General features: G+C 47.0%; 1 protein-coding gene across 1 annotated transcript in view; it reads left to right on the forward strand.

Moving 5' to 3' along the window:
- The window catches only part of LOC139274658 (von Willebrand factor A domain-containing protein 3B-like), a 275,722-nt gene that overhangs the window by 222,149 nt on the left and 35,033 nt on the right, over positions 1–18,540 (forward strand). The window lies entirely within an intron of this gene.

Raw genomic sequence — 18,540 nt, forward strand, 5'->3', positions numbered from 1 at the left:
GCGAGAAGGGGAAGGGATAGAGGTGGGGAGAAGAAGGGGAGGGGGGAAGGAAAATGAGGTGCATGTCTGCAGGTGATGGCTGTGTATATCTCCATCTGAATGAATGTAATTTGTTGTAATGTATGGGGGGAGGGGACCACCCTCCTGCTTTGCCTTTGTATTCTGTGTTGCTGGACATGTTGACCATTTGATTGATGTCAATGGTGGAAAAAGTGGGGTGTGGGCGGGGGTTGGGTGTTTTTGCCTGTGATACTTATGATTTCAGACCAATGTTGGTATAATTTTTTTTTAATTGAACATAACCTTGTTGCGCATTGTCTCAGATAGCTGGACCATTACACACTGGTGATTCGTTAACATGAAATGAACATTATTTCAATCAATGTAAACATTAACTGGCACCAAGGTGATGGGCACCATTGATGTCTGAGCTGCACACACACAGCAGTGTGTCAGCGTTGTCACTCACAGCAACGTTCTTTCAGGCAAATCGTTCAGATATCAGCTCCTCAAGCAAGAGTCTTGCAGCTATGTAGCCACCACGGGCCCTTTCCTGCGGTCTGGAGGGGGTCATGGGCATGGTTACATAGCTAGCCTGATTGTCTGGCCCTAGGTCAATGTCCAGCCCCTCGTCCTCCTCTTTCTATCTCTCCTGAGGTGGAGCATCAGTCCCTTCTGGCAATTCTTGGTCCCTCCTGATAGCCAAATTGTGCAGCATGGAGCACACGACCACAAATTTACCTTCTTGCTCAGAGTTGTATTGTAGCTCCCCTCCTGAATGGTCCAGACATCTGAAGCGCTGCTTAAGCACAGTTACAGTTTTGTGGACCACATTGCGTGGGTCTCTCTGGCTCTGGTTGTATCACTTCTCGGCCTCGGTGTGGGTGTCACGCAGGGGAGTCATCAGCCAGGTGGCTAGGCCATACCGGTTATCACCAAGCATCCAGCATTGTCCTTGTGGCTGACTCTTAGGGCCCAAGTTTCCACATGATTTGCGCCTGATTTTTAGGAGCAACTGGTGGAGAACGGACAATCTTAGAAATCGCAATTCTCCACATTTTTTTTTCTGCAGTTCTAGTGAGGTAGAACAGTTCTACTTTGGAACAGAATTTTTTCTTCAAAAGGGGGCGTGTCCGGCCACTGACGCCTGATTTGAAAGTTTCCACAGTGAAAACGTACTCCAAACTAAAGTAGAATGGAGCAAGTGAAGATTTTTGTAGAACTGAAAAAACCTGTTCTACACATTAAAAAATCAGGCGCAGGTTACAAATTAGGCGTCCAGAACGAGGTGGGGGGGGGGGGGGGGGAAGGGAACTCATTAAATTCTACAATAAATCCTTATTTATACTTCTACAAATATTATACAAATAAATCCAACCTGAATAAACATTTATAAGCAAAGAAAAGATTAAATAAACCATCTTCCTACCTGTGTGAAAGTGCTTCAGCCAGGGAGAATGCTGCAGCCGTTCGTTGCCGCGGGAGGGGGGGGGGGAGAGAAAGCCGTTCGTGCCGCTGAGCGGGAGGGGGGGGGGGAGGAGAAAGCGGTTTGTTGTTGTGGAGGGGAGGGAGGGGAAGGAGACAGCGGGTTGTTGTTGTGGAGGGGAGGGAGGGGAAGGAGACAGCGGGTTGTTGTTGTGGAGGGGAGGGAGGGGAAGGAGACAGCGGGTTGTTGTTGTGGAGGGGAGGGAGGGGAAGGAGACAGCGGGTTGTTGTTGTGGAGGGGAGGGAGGGGAAGGAGACAGCGGGTTGTTGTTGTGGAGGGGAGGGAGGGGAAGGAGACAGCGGGTTGTTGTTGTGGAGGGGAGGGAGGGGAAGGAGACAGCGGGTTGTTGTTGTGGAGGGGAGGGAGGGGAAGGAGACAGCGGGTTGTTGTTGTGGAGGGGAGGGAGGGGAAGGAGACAGCGGGTTGTTGTTGTGGAGGGGAGGGAGGGGAAGGAGACAGCGGGTTGTTGTTGTGGAGGGGAGGGAGGGGAAGGAGACAGTGAGAAGGGTAGCCTCAGTGCTGATGTGTTGATGGCAATGTGATTTTATTAAAAAATGTTGAAAAATTAAACAGGTACAAAGAACTACAAAAATGGCCGAGTGCCAATGTATTTTTTCACACTGAGCATGCGCGAACGCTCCAACGCGCAGCGTTGCCGGCAGGAAAAAAACTAATTTAAATAGTACCCGCCCCCTCCCACTTACAAAATCGGCGCGAGTGTAGGCTCCGCCCCTCTGGGCGCCGCGCCAAACAGACAAGGAGCTGCAAAGCGCTCGAGAATAGCGCGTTTTTTTCTGGCGCCGTTTTAGGCACGAAAAACGGGCGCCCAGCTCGGAGGGGCGCCCGTTTTTTATCCTGTGGAAACTTGGGCCCTTAAAGATGTCAGAGACAGTGCTCTCACGCAGGATGTGAGCCTCATCGAAGCTGCCTGGACATTTGGCATTCACTGCCAGTATAATCTGGTTGTGGTCGACAACTAGTTGGACCTTTAAGGAGTGAAATCCTTTTCTGATACGAAAACGTTCCGGGTCCTGATAAGATGGCTGCATGATGATGTAAGTGCACTGTATATCTCCCTGCACCCTGGGGAACTTAGCAATGTGGTGGAATGCTCCAGCCCTGTCAGTTTGAACCTCCGTGGTCATGGGGAAGCTGATAAAGTCCATCCTTCGCGCGTACAGGGCCTCCGTAACTTGTCTAATGCAGCGATGGGTTGCATAGTGAGACAGAGGGCAAATCTCGACCGCGGAGGCCCGAAAGGAACCGGACGTGTAGAAAGACAGTGCCCCGGTGACCTTGACCTCGACCGACACTGATGTCCTGATGGCAGGCTGCATATGTGGCCTGATGAGCTCACATATTTCATTGATCACCACCTTGTGGAAGCGCAGTCTCCGAAGGCAGGTGTGGTCGGACACCTCGAGGTAAGACCTCCTTTCCCTGTTTGTGCAGGGTGTGTATGGTCTGGCCCTCCTCCTCATTCTTGTACATCTTAAATTGGGGACATAATGATGTGCATCACACATTGAGCCATCTGCACTCTGCAGCATCTGCGGATTAATCAATACAGGCTGAGAAACGGCTGGCCTCATTGCAATGAAAGTATAATAACGATTGATCAGAAGTAATAATTTCCTCACTAAAATACACCTTAAGTAAACCCCCAATAGTCCAGAGTCTGGAAATATGTCTGTTGAGATGGTCACTTCACCTGAGAAGAACTCCAGAATCAATGCAAACTCCCCCGAAGTTGAAGCAGCCTTTTGAATGAAGTGACCTGCGATTTAAAAAATGTCTTTAGTTCAGAACAGTTCCACTTTTTCCGGGCGTTTTTTTTGGCGAGCGATATTGTGGGCGGTATGTGTGCGAGGTGGTGAAGGTGACAGTGGGCGATCTCCTGGGCGTTAGTTTCGCCAAATGTGCTCTTTACGACAAATCTCGGCGTTAATTCCGTGCGGAAAGTAACGTTGGGCAATATTATCGCCGTTGATTTCGCCCATTCTGATGATTCCGCCCAAAAAAAGTGGTTCGGCAGTATTATTTTTTCCCGACGTTAAGCACATGGGGAAAGTAACGCTCGCCGATAAGTGTCTGAAAAATGCTCGTCGGTTTCCATTTTGTGGCTAAATGGGCGATATATGGGCGTTATATGTCATGTCAGTGGTAAAATGAACATTAAGTGGGCGTTAAGCATGCAAAAAACATGGAAAATCTAGCCCATAATAGGTAACTTATGAGAATTAGATACCAAACAGTCTACCTTTTTTTGTTGATAATCTGTTTTATTTTCTCATAATTGGAGATTTATCTGTGCAACTGGTTCTTTGCGCCATGGGATGTTTGGATTGCGTTTATCAAATTTTCACACGGTGAATTCTTGCCATCAGTTGTGGTAGCCAATACATGAAGGCAAAGTAGGACCTCAGAAAATATCCTTTGTGCATACTTCAATTTGGTGCCAGTAATTTTGTTTCCTTCAACCTTTCCTGCATCATTCTATGGCTGAGACAAGCAGCACCCTTGTCCCAGGTCTCTGTCAGTGTTTCTGATCTGGCGGCAGAAGAGACGATCGAGCTTATTCACCTCGTTCTTGCCTTCTCTGTGGGGAAGTGGCTGGACATACTTCAAGGGCATGCAGGTAAGGGTTTCTAAAGAGCCAGCTGCTCCCTGCCTTTTTAAAGGCCAGGGTTTGCAGCAAGGCCCTGAGGGGGGAAGGAGTTTGGAAGGATGGCTGGTGTAAGAGGTGCAAGGAGAGCCAACAGGTTCACTGATATGGAGCTGGAGACATTGATGGACAGTGTGGAGGACAGAAGAAGAATACTGTTTCCTGACATGGGGAGACCTGGCAGACCGCCCGTACATAATGCATGGAGGGAGATTGCAGGGGAGGTGTCAGGTACCTCCATATATGTGAGGACGCACCCTCCCAGGAAGGTGCTGGACAATCTGCACCTGGCCCTTCCGATGTCTCCTAGCTCTGGGGCAATGGGGTTCCTCCTCCATTCCCTTCTACTGCACCTCCTCCTCCTCTTCAGGTGGTGCTGCTGGCTTGACCTCCAGTGGCTGCCCCCTCATGATGGTCAGGTTGTGCAGCATGCAGCACTGAGTGATGTCTGCTTAGACTCACTAACATTTCTGAGTGGATGCACCTATACTTGTGTTTACAATGGACAGTGTGAGTTCTGCGTGCTGTATTTTTCAGGGCGATTCTGAGCTATGGCTGATTCTTGAGCAATAGCTATAGAAACAAATGAGAAAGACATATTGGAATGCTGGCTGCAAGGCATCCTTTGAAATATTACTGTTACTTGTGTCAGTTCAAGTAAATTAAAATGAAGTGAGAGCAGGCCATCCTAGACTGGGTGATGTGTAATGAGAAGTGACTAATTAGCAATCTTGTTGTGCGAGGCCCCTTGGGGAAGAGTGACCATAATATGGTAGAATTCTTTATTAAGATGGAGAGTGACACAGTTAATTCAGAAACTAGAGTCCTGAACTTAAGGAAAGGTAACTTCGATGGTTTGAGGTGTGAATTGGCTAGAATAGACTGGCAAAGGATACTTAAAGGGTTGACGGTGGATAAGCAATGGAAAATATTTAAAGTTCACATGGATGAACTTCAGCAATTGTACATCCCTGTCTGAAGTAAAAATAAAACAGGGAAGGTGGCTCAACCATGGCTAACAAGGGAAATTAAGGATAGTGTTAAAGCCAAGGAAGAGGCATATAATTTGGCTAGAAAAAGCAACAAAACTGAGGACTGGGAGAAATTTAGAATTGAACAGAGGAAGACTAAGGGTTTAATTAAGAGGGGGCAAAATAGAGTACGAGAGGAAACTTGCAGGGAACATAAAAGCTGACTGCAAAAGCTTCTATAAATATGTGAAGAGAAAAAGATTAGTAAAGACAAACGTAGGTCCCTTGCAGTCGGATTCGGGTGAATTTATAATGGGGAATAAAGAAATGGCAGACCAATTGAATAGATACTTTAGTTCTGTCTTTACGAAGGAAGACACAAATAGCCTTCCGATTGTACTAGGGGACAGTAGGTCTAGTGAAAAGGAGGAACTGAAGGATATCCTTATTAGGCGGGAAATTGTGTTGGGGAAACTGATGGGATTGAAGGCCGATAAATCCCCGGGGCCTTGTAGTCGGCATCCCAGAATGCATAAGAAAGTGGCCCTAGAAATAGTGGATGCATTGGTGATCATTTTCCAACAGTCTATCGACTCTGGATCAGTTCCTATAGGCTGGAGGGTAGCTAATGTAACACCACTTTTTAAAAAGGAGGGAGAGAGAAAGCGGGTAATTATAGACCGGTTAGCCTGACATCAGTAGTGGGGAAAATGTTGGAATCAATTATTAAAGATGAAATAGCAGCGCATTTGGAAAGCTGTGACAGGATCGGACCAAGTCTGCATGGATTTGCGAAAGGGAAATCATGCTTGACGAATCTTCTGGAATTTTTTAAGGATGTAACTCGCAGAGTTGACAAGGGAGAACCAGTGGATGTGGTGTATTTGGACTTTCAAAAGGCTTTTGACAAGGTCCCGCACAAGAGATTGGTGTACAAAATCAAAGCGCATGGTATTGGGGGTAATGTACTGATGTGGATAGAGAACTGGTTGGCAGACAGGAAGCAGAGAGTAGGGATAAACGGATCCTTTTTAGAATGACAGGCAGTGACTAGTGGAGTGCCGCAGGGCTCAGTGCTGGGACCCCAGCTATTAACGATTTAGATGAAGGAATTGAGTGTAATATCTCCAAGTTTGCGGATGACACTAAACCGGGTGGCGGTGTGAGCTGTGAGGAGGACGCTAAGAGGCTGCAGGGTGACTTGGACGGGTTAGGTGAGTGGGCAAATGCATGGCAGATGCAGTATAATGTGGATAAATGTGAGGTTATCCATTTTGGGGGCAAAAACACGAAGGCAGAATATTACCTGGATGGCGGCTGATTAGGAAAAGCGGCGGTGCAACCAGACCTGGGTGTCATGGTTCATCAGTCACTGAAAGTGGGCATGCAGGTACAGCAGGCGGTGAAGAAGGCAAATGGCATGTTGGCCTTCATAGCTAGGGGATTTGAGTATAGGAGCAGGGAGGTCTTACTGCAGTTGTACAGGGCCTTAGTGAGGCCTCACCTGGAATATTGTGTACAGTTTTAGTCTCCTAATCTGAGGAAGGACGTTCTTGCTATTGAGGGAGTGCAACGAAGGTTCACCAGACTGATTCCGGGGATGGCTGGACTGACATATGAGGAGAGACTGGATCAACTGGGTCTTTATTCACTGGAGTTTAGAAGGATGAGAGGGGATCTCATAGAAGCATTTAAGATTCTGACGATACTTGACAGGTTAGATGTGGGAAGAATGTTCCCGATGTTGGGGAAGTCCAGAACCAGGGGACATAGTCTTAGGATAAGGAGTACGCAATTTAGGACTGAGATGAGGAGAAACTACTTCACTCAGAGAGTTGTTAACCTATGGAATTCCCTACCGCAGAGAGCTGTTGATGCCAATTCGTTGGATATATTCAAGAGGGAGTTAGATGTAGCCCTTACGGCTAAAGGGATCAAGGGGTATGGAGAGAAAGCAGGAGAGAGGTACTGAGGGAATGATCAGCCATGATCTTATTGAATGGCGGTGCAGGCTCGAAGGGCCGAATGGCCTACTTCTGCACCTATTTTCTCTGTTTCTATGTTTCTAAACCATGATGATGATGGAGACCCATTGAGGAGTACTGCAAGGTGCCACCAGAGCAGGCCAGATACCGGACCTCTGCTTAAGGATGCCTTTGCACTGATCGATGATGCACCTGGTGGCTCCAGCGTTGTCCTGGGGTTCCGCAGTGGAGTGAGCAGCCAAGTGGAAAGGGGATATCTCTTGTCCCCAAGCAGCCAACCGCAATCCTAATTCAGGCCGGTGAAGACGGCCGACACACTGGTCTGGCGCAGAAGGAACGAATCATGGCTGCTGCCTCCCTTGCCCGCTGCCTCTCTGCACGGTGCCGATGGCGTCGTCTTCTCTTGCGTGCTGCCCAGCTTGTGAGCAGGTGTACCAGGTGTCGCCCTGCCAACACTCCTCCCATCCTCAGGGTGAACCCTGCCAAGCAGGTCTCTGCAGCCCACAGGACTCCACTGAAGAGTCAGACCTGAAAGTTGTGCAAAAGTATGTGCAAACCTCTGAGCAGCACTCAGCAGGTCGAATGGAGCCAAAACAATGAATAAAACTATTAAAAGATAAATACAGTGGATGCTGTAATCTTAAATAAAAATACTAAAATGCATAAAACTATTTCACTACCAAAGGGTCCCGATCGCGGCAACACTCCTGCGGTGTCCCGTTCGAGCACCGACTCGAATACCTCGCGGGGGCACTGCTGGGAAAAGTCTTATCTTTTTGCAGCTGAAAATCCCGGTCCTTGCCGCTTTCCAGCGGCCTGCACACTGCAGAGCTCTCTGCTGGAATGTCTCCTTTACAGCGGCTTCACCGCCCCATTTCCCCTCTGAGCTTGAGGGGGGCTGTGGGGGGGGGACATCATCTGACTGCGGCGGCCTTTCAATTTTTTCGGTTGACCACCCAAACTCCGCGATAGACGTCCTTTCAGGGACGGTGAATTTTGGACCCGTTGTGTTTAACAAATTTAGTAAAGTTTTTGAAGAAGTGACTAATTTTATAGATAAAGGAAATATATATGATTTTTTAGAAAGCTGTTCGGTCAGGTGTTTCACAAGAGGCTTGTTTTATAACTCTCAAGAAAAATATATTCCAGTGAGGAGGAAAGTGTGTAAAAGAAAAGAAAGCCACCCGTGGCTAACTGAAGAAATAAAGAATGGTATCCAATTAAAAACAAGGGCATACAAAGTGGCCAAAATTAATGGGAGGACAGAAGTTTGGGGAGCTTTTAAAAGCCAGCAAATAACGACTAACAAAATGATTAAGAAAGGGAAGATAGACTATGAAAGTAAATGATTACCAAATATAAAAACAGATATATAGAAACATAGAAACATAGAAAATAGGAGCAGTAGTAGGCCATTTGGCCCTTTGAGTCTGCACCTCCATTCAATATGATAATGGCTTATCCTCTATCTCAACACCATATTCCCGCTTTTTCCCCATACTCCTTGATGCCTTTTGTTTCTAAAAATCTATCTATCTCCCTCTTAAATATATTCAGTGATTTGGCCTCCACAGCCTTTTGTGGTAGAGAATTCCACAGGTTCACCACCCTCTGAGTGAAAAAATTTCTCCTCATCTCAGTCCTAAATTTCCCCGTATCCTGAGACTGTGACCCTTTGTTCTAGACTTCCCAGCCAGGGGAAACATCCACCTCGCATCCAGTCTATCCAACCAAGTCAGAATTTTATACATTTCAATGAGATCCCCTCCCATTCTTCTAAACTCTAGTGAACACAGGCCTAATCTCTCCTCATACGACAGTCCTGCCATCCCAGGAATCAGTCTGGCGAATCTTCGCTGCACTCCCTCTATGTCAAGTATATCCTTTCTTAGGTAAGGAGACCAAAACTCCACAAAATACTCCAGATGCGGTCTCACCAAGGCCCTGTATAACTGTAGTAAGTCATCCTTGCTCCTGTACTCAAATCTCCTTGCAACGAATGCCAACATACCATTTGCTTTCCTAACTGTTTGCTGCACCTGCATGTTTGCTTTCAATGACTGGTGTACAAGGACACCCAGATCCCTCTGTACATCGACACTTCCCAAGCCATCACCATTTAAATAATACTTTGTCCTTATGTTTTTCCTACCAATGTGGATAACTTCACATTTATCTACATTATACTGCACCTGCCATGTGTTTGCCCACTCACTCAACCTATCTAAATCGCCTTGCAGCGTCTTTGCATCCTCCTCACAACTCACAATCCCACCTAGTTTTGTGTCGTCAGCAAACTTGGAAATATTACATTTGGTTCCCTCATCAAAATCACTTATATATACATGGTGAATCGCTGGGGCCCAAGCACTGATCCCTGTGGTATCCCACTAGTCACTGCCCACTACCCCAAAAAAGACCCGTTTATTCCTACTCTCTGTTTGCTGTCAGTTAACCAATTTTCAATCCATGCAAATACATTACCCCCAATCCCATGTGCTTTAATTTTGCACAGTAACCTTTTATGTGGGACTTTATCAAAGGCCTTCTGAAAATCCAAATACACTACATCCACTGGTTCTCCCTTATCTGTTTAATCAGTTACATTCTTAAAAAACTCCAGTAGGTTTGTCAAACATGATTTTCCTTTCATAAATCCATGTTGACTTTGTTTAATCCCGTTAATATTATCTAAGTGTGCCGTTATCACATCCTTTATAATAGACTCTAGCATATTCCCTACTACTAATGTTAGGTTAACCGGTCTGTAGTTCCCTGTTTACTCTCCCTCCTTTTTTAAATAGTGGGGTTACATTTGGGGGGCAGGCGGGGGAGGAACTTAACACAATCACAATCACTAAGGAGGTGGTATTCAGTAAGATAATGGGACTATTGGCAGATAAATCCCCTGGACCTGAGGGCTTGCATCCTAGGATCTTAAGAGAAGTAGCGGCAGGGATTGTGGATGCATTGGTTGTAATTTACCAAAATTCTCTGCATTCTGGGGAGGTCCAAGCAGATTGGAAAACTGCAAATGTAATGCCCCTATTTAAAAAAGGATGCAGATAAAAAGCAGGAAACTATAGACCAGTTAGCCTAACATCTGTGGTTAGGAAAATGCTGGAGTCCATTATTAAAGAAGCAGTAGAAGGACATTTGGAAAAACATAATTCAGTCAGGCAGAGTCAGCATGGATTTATGAAGGGGAAGTCATGTTTGACAAATTTGCTGGAATTCTTTGAGGATGTAACAAACAGGGTGGATAGAGGGGAACCAGTGGATGTGGTGTATTTGGACTTCCAGAAGGCATTTGAGAAGGTGCCACATAAAAGGTTACTGCACAAGATAAAAGTTCACGGGATTGGGGGTAATATATTAGCGTGGATAGAGGATTGGCTAACTAACAGAAAACAGAGAGTCAGGATAAATGGTTAATTCTCAGATTGGCAATCAGTAACTAGTGGGGTGCTGCAGGGATCAGCGCTGGGACTGCAACTATTTACAATCTATAGTAATGGCATGGATGAAGGGACCGAGTGTAACGTAGCCAAGTTTGCTGACGATACAAAGATGGGAGGAAAAGCAATGTGTGAGGAGGACACAAAAAACCTGTAAAAGGACATAGACAGGTTAAGTGGGTTGGCAAAAATTTTGCAGATGGAGTATAACGTTGGAAGGTGTGAGGTTATGCACTTTGGCAAAAAAAAAGAGCAAGTTATTATTTAAATGGAGAAAAATTGCAAAGTGCTGCAAAGTACAGTGGGACCTGGGGGTACTTGTGCATGAAACATAATAGGATAGTATGCAGGTACAGCAAGTGATCAGGAAGGTCAATGGAATCTTAGCCTTTATTGCAAAGGGGATGGAGTATAAAAGCAGGGAGGTTTTGCTACAGCTATACATGGTATTGGCGAGGCCACACTTGGAATACTGCATGCTGTTTTGGTTTCCATATTTAAGAAAGGATATACTTGCTTTGAAGGCAGTTCAGAGAATGTTTACTAGGTTGATTCTGGAGATGAGGGGGTTGACTTATGAGGAAAGGTTGAGTAGGTTACGCCTCTACTCATTGGCATTCAGAAGAATGAGAGGTGATCTTATCGAAACGTATAAGGTTATGAGGGGGCTTGACAACGTGGATGCAGAGAGGATGTTTCCACTGATAGGGGAGACTGGAACTAGGGGGCATAATCTTAGAATAAGGGGCTGCTCATTTAAAACTAAGATGAGGGGGAATTTCTTCTCTCAGAGGGTTGTAAATCTGTGGAATTCGCTGCCTCAGAGAGCTGTGGAAGCTGGGTCATTGAATAAGTTTAAGACAGAGATATGGACAGTTTCTTAACCGATAAGGAAATAAGAGGTTATGGGGAGCGGGCAGGGAAGTGGACCTGAGTCCATGATCGGATCAGTCATGATCATATTAAATGGCGGAGCAGGCTCGAGGGGCCGTATGGCCTACTCCTGCTCCTATTTCTCATGTTTGTTAGAAAAATTCAGGCGTATGGTATGAGGATGATGATAGAAAGTTGGTTGAAAGACAATAAACAAAGAGGGCAAAATCGTGTTACTTCCTGGTGGAGAAGAGTTGGAAATGGTACCACAGATATATAGATGCTTTGGACTTGAGTACAGGGAACACAATCTTGAAATTTGCTGATGATACTGAAGTAGAAGGTTTGGTCAATAGCGAGGAGATTCGCCAGGATGATACCTATTTCTGCAAGAGCAGAGAATTTTAAGAGGAGATTTGATAGAGATTTTTTAAATTACGAAGGGCGTTGATAGAATGCACAGAGAAAGACTATTTCCTCTGGTTGGGGAGTCAGCGATGAAGGTTCATCAATTTAAAATTGCCAGGAAGAGAGTAGGGAGAGTTTGGAGAAATATATTTACATGGAGGGTTGTTAGAGCCACAGGGAGTGGTTGAGGCAAAGATCATTGCATTTTTTGAGAGAAAAATGAATGAATAAATATTTGAAGCAGAGGAATATACAGGGTTATGTGTAGAGAGCCGGGCAGTGAGATTAGTTTTGGATTGCTCTCACAAAGCGCCGGCACAGATACCATGAGCTGAATGTTGAAGCAGAACCGTTTCTCATTTTTTTAAAGACTACTATTATCGTAGTAAAATAATTATAGATGAAAGAGAATGCATAAACTTTAATTTTGTCATTCATGTGACTTCTATAAACCACTTAAATTCATTTCTTCTGGCTCATGATGCCATTTGAACGCAGGCAGTAAATTACCATGGGGTAGATTTTTGACTTCACTATCTGGGCAATAATCTGGTGCAGCAAATCTTTATAGAATCCACCTGATTTGCATTCCACGAAAATATGCCCTCATCTTATTCACTCCCAACCCAGTAAATCAACACACATCAGAATGGAGTTCTATCCCATCAATCAAGGTTATAGATCACAGAAGTATAAATGAAAGATAAAAATCTGCTGCATAGCCTGAAACAAACTGTGATAGATAAAAGGCCTAAAAAATCTTCCTTTAGATTCTGACTTTATTTTGTGCTTGGAGTGGTGAAAACAATTGAAAATTTCCGAATCCTGACAGTAAAGCTTCCTTACAGATTAGTCTGTCGATATGTAGATTTATTTTTTCGTTTTGAACCAAAATAATTTTTCTGAAAATTGGATTGGAGGCTGTTGGATAAATTGCTTGCAACTTCTGGAGTCAATTGCAGTGTTTATAGATGATATATTTTGTGATAATAATGCCAAGCTAATGAGACTTCTTATCAGAGCACAGACTTGGTTTGATCAAGCATCATAGTTGTATGAAATATGCATTCAGCCTCACCAGAAAAATATTGTTGCACTAAGGTTTAAAATTAGATCAGTGCAGCACATGTGGAATGAACTGAATAAATCCTGGATTGAGCTGACTGCAGGCTATCTCAGGAGGGAGTTAAGACCGTACAACTGACTGCTTTGATCTCAGGGCTTGCAGGCTTATTCCAGACCCCATGAGAAGGTTTGTGCTTATCTATGCAGTTCAGATTCTGCGAGCGAAGTTATCAATGCTTTTACCCATGACACTGCCAGTATTAATTCGACTGAGCCAAATTTACTATAATGAGATCGTTACATTGCTGCGAAATTATAAATCACTCTTTATCTTGCTTCATTGTTGCTTTTTAGGAAAGATTTCAGGAAAATTATCTTCTGTTTCATTTTGTACTATATTTTTATTAGTGCAGGTCAAATCATCATGGCCTAGAAATTGGATCTTGCTGCACCTATTTTACAGGTATGAATTAAATGTTTAAGAGTCCAATATGACAGTGGTGTGCAGGCACTCTTTCCGTGCTGCAAGTACATCGCCCATCATATTGGTTAAAACTTCAATATGTGATGATCAGAAATGTATTAAAGATAGAGAAATTACTTTCTGTCTAAATTCAAACAAAATAAATATTTAGGGACTGAAATTGCCCCTTTTTGCACCCTGTTAGCGCCTGCCCACATGTTTGACCCCTGGCTGCCTTCCCACCTGACAGCCAGCCGCCGGGAAACCCATGCAAAACACTTATGAGGTCTTGCCGTTAAATTCCGCTGGGAAACTCATACTTTCATGTTCCCCGCAACCCGCGCCCCACCCCTGCTAAATCTCCCCACCCAGCCCCCGCTCGCCTCCCCCCTTGCAGTTATTCATGGGACCATTGCTTCAGAATGGAGGTCAAATGTGTCTTCATTAACAGATTTATATTTTTAAACATAATGGGGCCGTAATTTGTGGACCCTATGGGCGCGTGCGAGCTGCACCCGCGCTAAAACCCGGAACTTGTGATCTGTCGATCGTACGAATCCCCGGGAAAAGGGCATTCGTCAGTTGCCCAACTTCTGCCCAGCGAATGCCCGTGAAATTCTTACACCTGGTAACTGCATACGGTCTGCTTTTACCAGTATAAGAGTTTTAAAATACAGAAAGATAAAATGTCATCAATAATTTATACATTTAAAAACCTGTGGAATTTTTAACCTCTTTAAAACGTGTACATTTATTTTTCAAAAAAATTTACATTTTTATTTTAAATATATAATTCATTGGCATTTTAATTAATTTTAAATATGTGATTTTTAAAAAAATTATTTGAAGTGTAGAGGTATTTTTTGGGTGTATTCCCATTCATACTTAAGTGGATTCCGTTCATACGGAATCCCCATGAGCAAGAATGGGGGCTCCCTTTTGTCATTGTGATCCCCTGCACCCCGAGATATGTGGGCCTCTTCCCGTGGGTACCCAGAGAGGCCCAGGACCGCGAGTCTCCGCACCTCATGGACCACCAGGCATGCGGGCATTTTATTTGTGGATCGGAGTCATTTCCCGCGGGAAGCCTCCGACCACAAATTCAGGGCCAATAATTCTTAAAGGCTTTTAAAGGGGAATTATTTTTCAGGATATAACAGTATATAAGGTATTTGTCATGTCATTATTTAAAAAAAGGAGATAAAGAAGCAGCAAGAAAGTAAAAAACAAAAGACAAAATTACAAAATGCTAATTTTGTGAGATTTTTGCTGCTGGATACAGAGATGGGATTATAAGATTATACACTTAATTTTATGGGCTGCACTTGTCACTGGTGAGGCTCTGTGCCGAATGTTTCATCCCCCTTCCAGCTTATCTCAGGTGCTGTTGTCTTCAGGTTTGACAACAGCAACTCAAGCAAGCTGCAGTCAGATGGCCTTAATGTTGAGGGACAACATTATTAATTCCAGAGGTGGAATAGCACAAAATCCATCAAATGTAAGCTTATTTGTTATGCAAAAAAAAAGAGCAACATGACAAAGTATGCTAATGCCTACTATCCTGTGACCGACCTGCATATGTCAGTGGATTGATTAGAAAGCATTCTTGGACTTGGAGGGTATGTTCACCATGCTATACAGAGAACCATATCCTCAAAGTATGCTAATTATACATAATTTATATATTAGCGTTTAGGCAGATTTTAAATGGACTAATTTTTCTGACAAATACTGAAAACGCCTATCATATAACCATATCACAATAGGGCTGCTGCATTTCATTTTATATCTGCCATTTTCATTCTTTTTTAGACCTAGTTTAATGGCACACAACACGTGATACAATAATTGGGACAGCCAAATCCATTCTACTTGCATTATATCCCTTTATCCTCACAGAAGTTTTTCCTTGGTTCCTTATCAGGGTAGTTGATTACACAATGAATAATCTGTCTATTAAATAAAATACACAACATCTTTTATCCAAGAAACAGTTGTTAATACAATGGATTAGGAGTAATTCTATCTCTTGTAACTGTTTTTTTTTTAAAGCAAACATTGATAGGGTAATTGTCTCCCTGTCCACAGAGACTTTTCTACCCTATCAGCTGACCTGGTTTCTCTGACAACACATTACCGAGACGGCCAGATAGGCGCTCCACCACATTTGTGCCTATACTCTCCTGTGAAGCGCCTTGGGACATCCTACTACAGTAAAGGCTCGGTGCGGAGTTCTCGGGCAAAATGCTCTGTCGGGTTTTGATTGCGAGGCCGCTGGTGGCCCTTGTAGGGTTGGAGCATTGTGCGTTATGGCACATTACGAGGCATTTGTTTGTGCTTGGCTCCCATCTTACATGCACGGACATTTCTCTGGGTCTTGTGTGAAGTCCAGAAATGGGCACCAGACTGCCTGGTACTCCCACCTTTGCTGGCTGCCGCAGGTCCACAGATCTTTCACACAGATGGTTGCTGTGTGGAGGTTTGTGGTCCACCATGGTGCTGGAGGGGGAGGGGGTTAGGGATAGGGATGCAGTGTCTTGCAGCTAGCAGTGACAGTGCACTCATCATCAAAGGCAGTCCCTCGAAATTGAGGAAGACTTGCTTCCACTCTAAAAATGAGTTCTTAGGTGGCTGAACAGTCCAATGCGGGAATTACAGTCTCTGTCACAGGTGGGACAGACAGTCATTGAAGGAAAGGGTGGGTGGGGAGCCTGGTTTGCCGCACAATCCTTCCGCTGTCTGCACTTGATTTCTGCAAGCTCTCGACGACGAGACTCGAGGTGCTCAGCGCCCTCCTGAATGCTCTTCCTCCACTTAGGGCAGGCTTTGGCCAGGGAGTCAGTGGGGATGTTGCATTTTATCAAGGAGACTTTGAGGGTGTCCTTGAAACGTTTCCTCTGCCCACCTGGGATTCGCTTGCCGTGTAGGAGTTCCGAGTAGAGCGCTTGCTTTGGGAGTCTCGTGTCAGGCATGCGAACAATGTGGCCTGCCCAATGGAGCTGGTCGAGTGAGGTCAGTGCTTCGATGCTGGGGATGTTGGCCTGGAAAGACAGTACACTAGCCTGCAGATCGCATAGCGGATTCATTCGCTGGTGAGTAGCACTGAAAGCACAGGCTCAGATTTGGAGGCACTCGTGGAAACATTTGGGCCCAAGTTTCCACACGCGCCTAGAACGGCGCAGTCCCGACCTGGACGCCCGTTTTTCGCGCCACAAAGTGCGCCTAAAAAAATCCTCGGTATTCTCCACCACTCTGCAGGTCCTCTGGCCCTCGGCGCAGCCAGCATGAGCTGTGGGGGGGGGCGGAGCCAGGTCCCTGTGCTGAAAACAGTGCCGGGACCTCTGCACATGCGCGCTACAGTGGGCACGCAAGTGCAGTAGCTCCAGGCGCCGAACTGTGTGGGAGGGGCCCGAAGCACGCAGCCCCTAGCCCTGGCTGAATGGCCTCACTGGGGCTGCGTGAATAAGGCTCCTCCCACGGCCAGCTCCTGCTTCCCCCGCCCCCCGACCAGACCCGACACCCGCCCCCCCCCCCCACCCCCCCGACCCGACCCGCGCTCCTATTCCCGCTCCCCGCCCCCCCGACTGGAACCGACCCGACCCGACCCGCGCTCCTGTTCCCGCTCCCCGCCCCCCCGACTGGACCTGACCCGCGCTCCTGTTCCGGCACCGCCCCCCCCCCCCCGACTGGACCCGACCCGACCCGACCCGCGCTCCTGTTCCCGCTCCGCCCCCCCCCCCCCCCCACCCCCCCGACCCGACCCGCGCTCCTATTCCCGCTCCCCGCCCCCCCGACTGGACCCGACCCGACCCGCGCTCCTGTTCCCGCTCCCCGCCCCCCCGACTGGACCCGACCCGCGCTCCTGTTCCCGCTCCGCCCCCCCCCCCCCCGACTGGACCCGACCCGACCCGACCCGTGCTCCTGTTCCCGCTCCCCGCCCCCCCCGACTGGACCCAACCCGACCCGCGCTCCTGCCCCCTGACCCCCCCCCCGCCACTGGACCCGACCCGACCCGACTCCCGCTGCCGGACTGGATCCGACCTGACCTCCCCCCCACCTCTCCCTCCCTCCCCTCTCTCTCCCTCCCTCCCCCCCTCCCTCTCACTCTCTTCCCCCTCCCTCTCGCTCTCTCTCTCCCCCCCTCCCTCTCTCTCTCTCCCCCTCCCTCTCTCTCTCTCCCCCTCCCTCTCTCTCTCTCTCTCTCTCCCCCCTCCCTCTCTCCCCCCCTCCCTCTCTCTCTCTCCCCCTCCCTCTCTCTCTCTCCCCCTCCCTCTCTCTCTCTCTCTCCCCCCCTCCCTCTCTCTCTCTCTCCCCCTCTCTCTCTCTCCCCCTCCCTCCCCCTCCCTCCCTCCCCCCTCCCCCTCCCTCCCTCCCCCCCTCCCCCCCTCCCTCTCTCCCCCCATCCCCCCCTCCCTCTCTCCCTCCCCCCCTCCCCCCTCCCTCTCTCCCTCCCCCCCTCCCTCTCTTCCTCCCCCCTCTCTCCCTCCCCCCTCTCACCCCCCCTCCCTCCCCCCCTCCCTCCCCCCCTCTCCCTCCCCCCCTCCCTCCCCCCCTCTCCCCCTCCCCCTCTCCCCCTCCCTCTCTCCCTCTCTCTTCCCCCCCCGACCTGAACCTCCCCTCCCCTCCCCGACCCGACCCAACCCAACCCAACGCCACCTACCTGTAAATCTGGTGCTGGGGACGGGCCCTGCCCGAAGTCTCGGGCCGGCCCGTTCAGCCTTCGGTCCCGAAAGGCCTGCCTGAAGCACTTTCACACAGGTAGGAAGATGGTTTATTTAATCTTTTCTTTGCTTATAAATGTTTATTCAGGTTGGATTTATTTGTATAATATTTGTATAAGTATAAATAAGGATTTATTATAGAATTTAATGACTTCCCTCCCCCCCCCACCTTGTTCTGGACGCCTAATTTGTAACCTGCGCCTGATTTTTTTAATGTGTAGAACAGGTTTTTTCAGTTCTACAAAAATCTTCACTTGCTCCATTCTACTTTAGTTTGGAGTACGTTTTCACTGTGGAAACTTTCAAATCAGGCGTCAGTGGCCAGACACGCCCCCTTTTGAAGAAAAAATTCTGTTCCAAAGTAGAACTGTTCTACCTGACTAGAACTGCAGAAAAGAAAATGTGGAGAATTGCGATTTCTAAGATAGTCCATTCTCCACCAGTT

The sequence above is a fragment of the Pristiophorus japonicus genome, chromosome 10, assembly GCF_044704955.1.
Source record: "Pristiophorus japonicus isolate sPriJap1 chromosome 10, sPriJap1.hap1, whole genome shotgun sequence".
Classification (NCBI taxonomy): Eukaryota; Metazoa; Chordata; class Chondrichthyes; family Pristiophoridae; genus Pristiophorus; species Pristiophorus japonicus.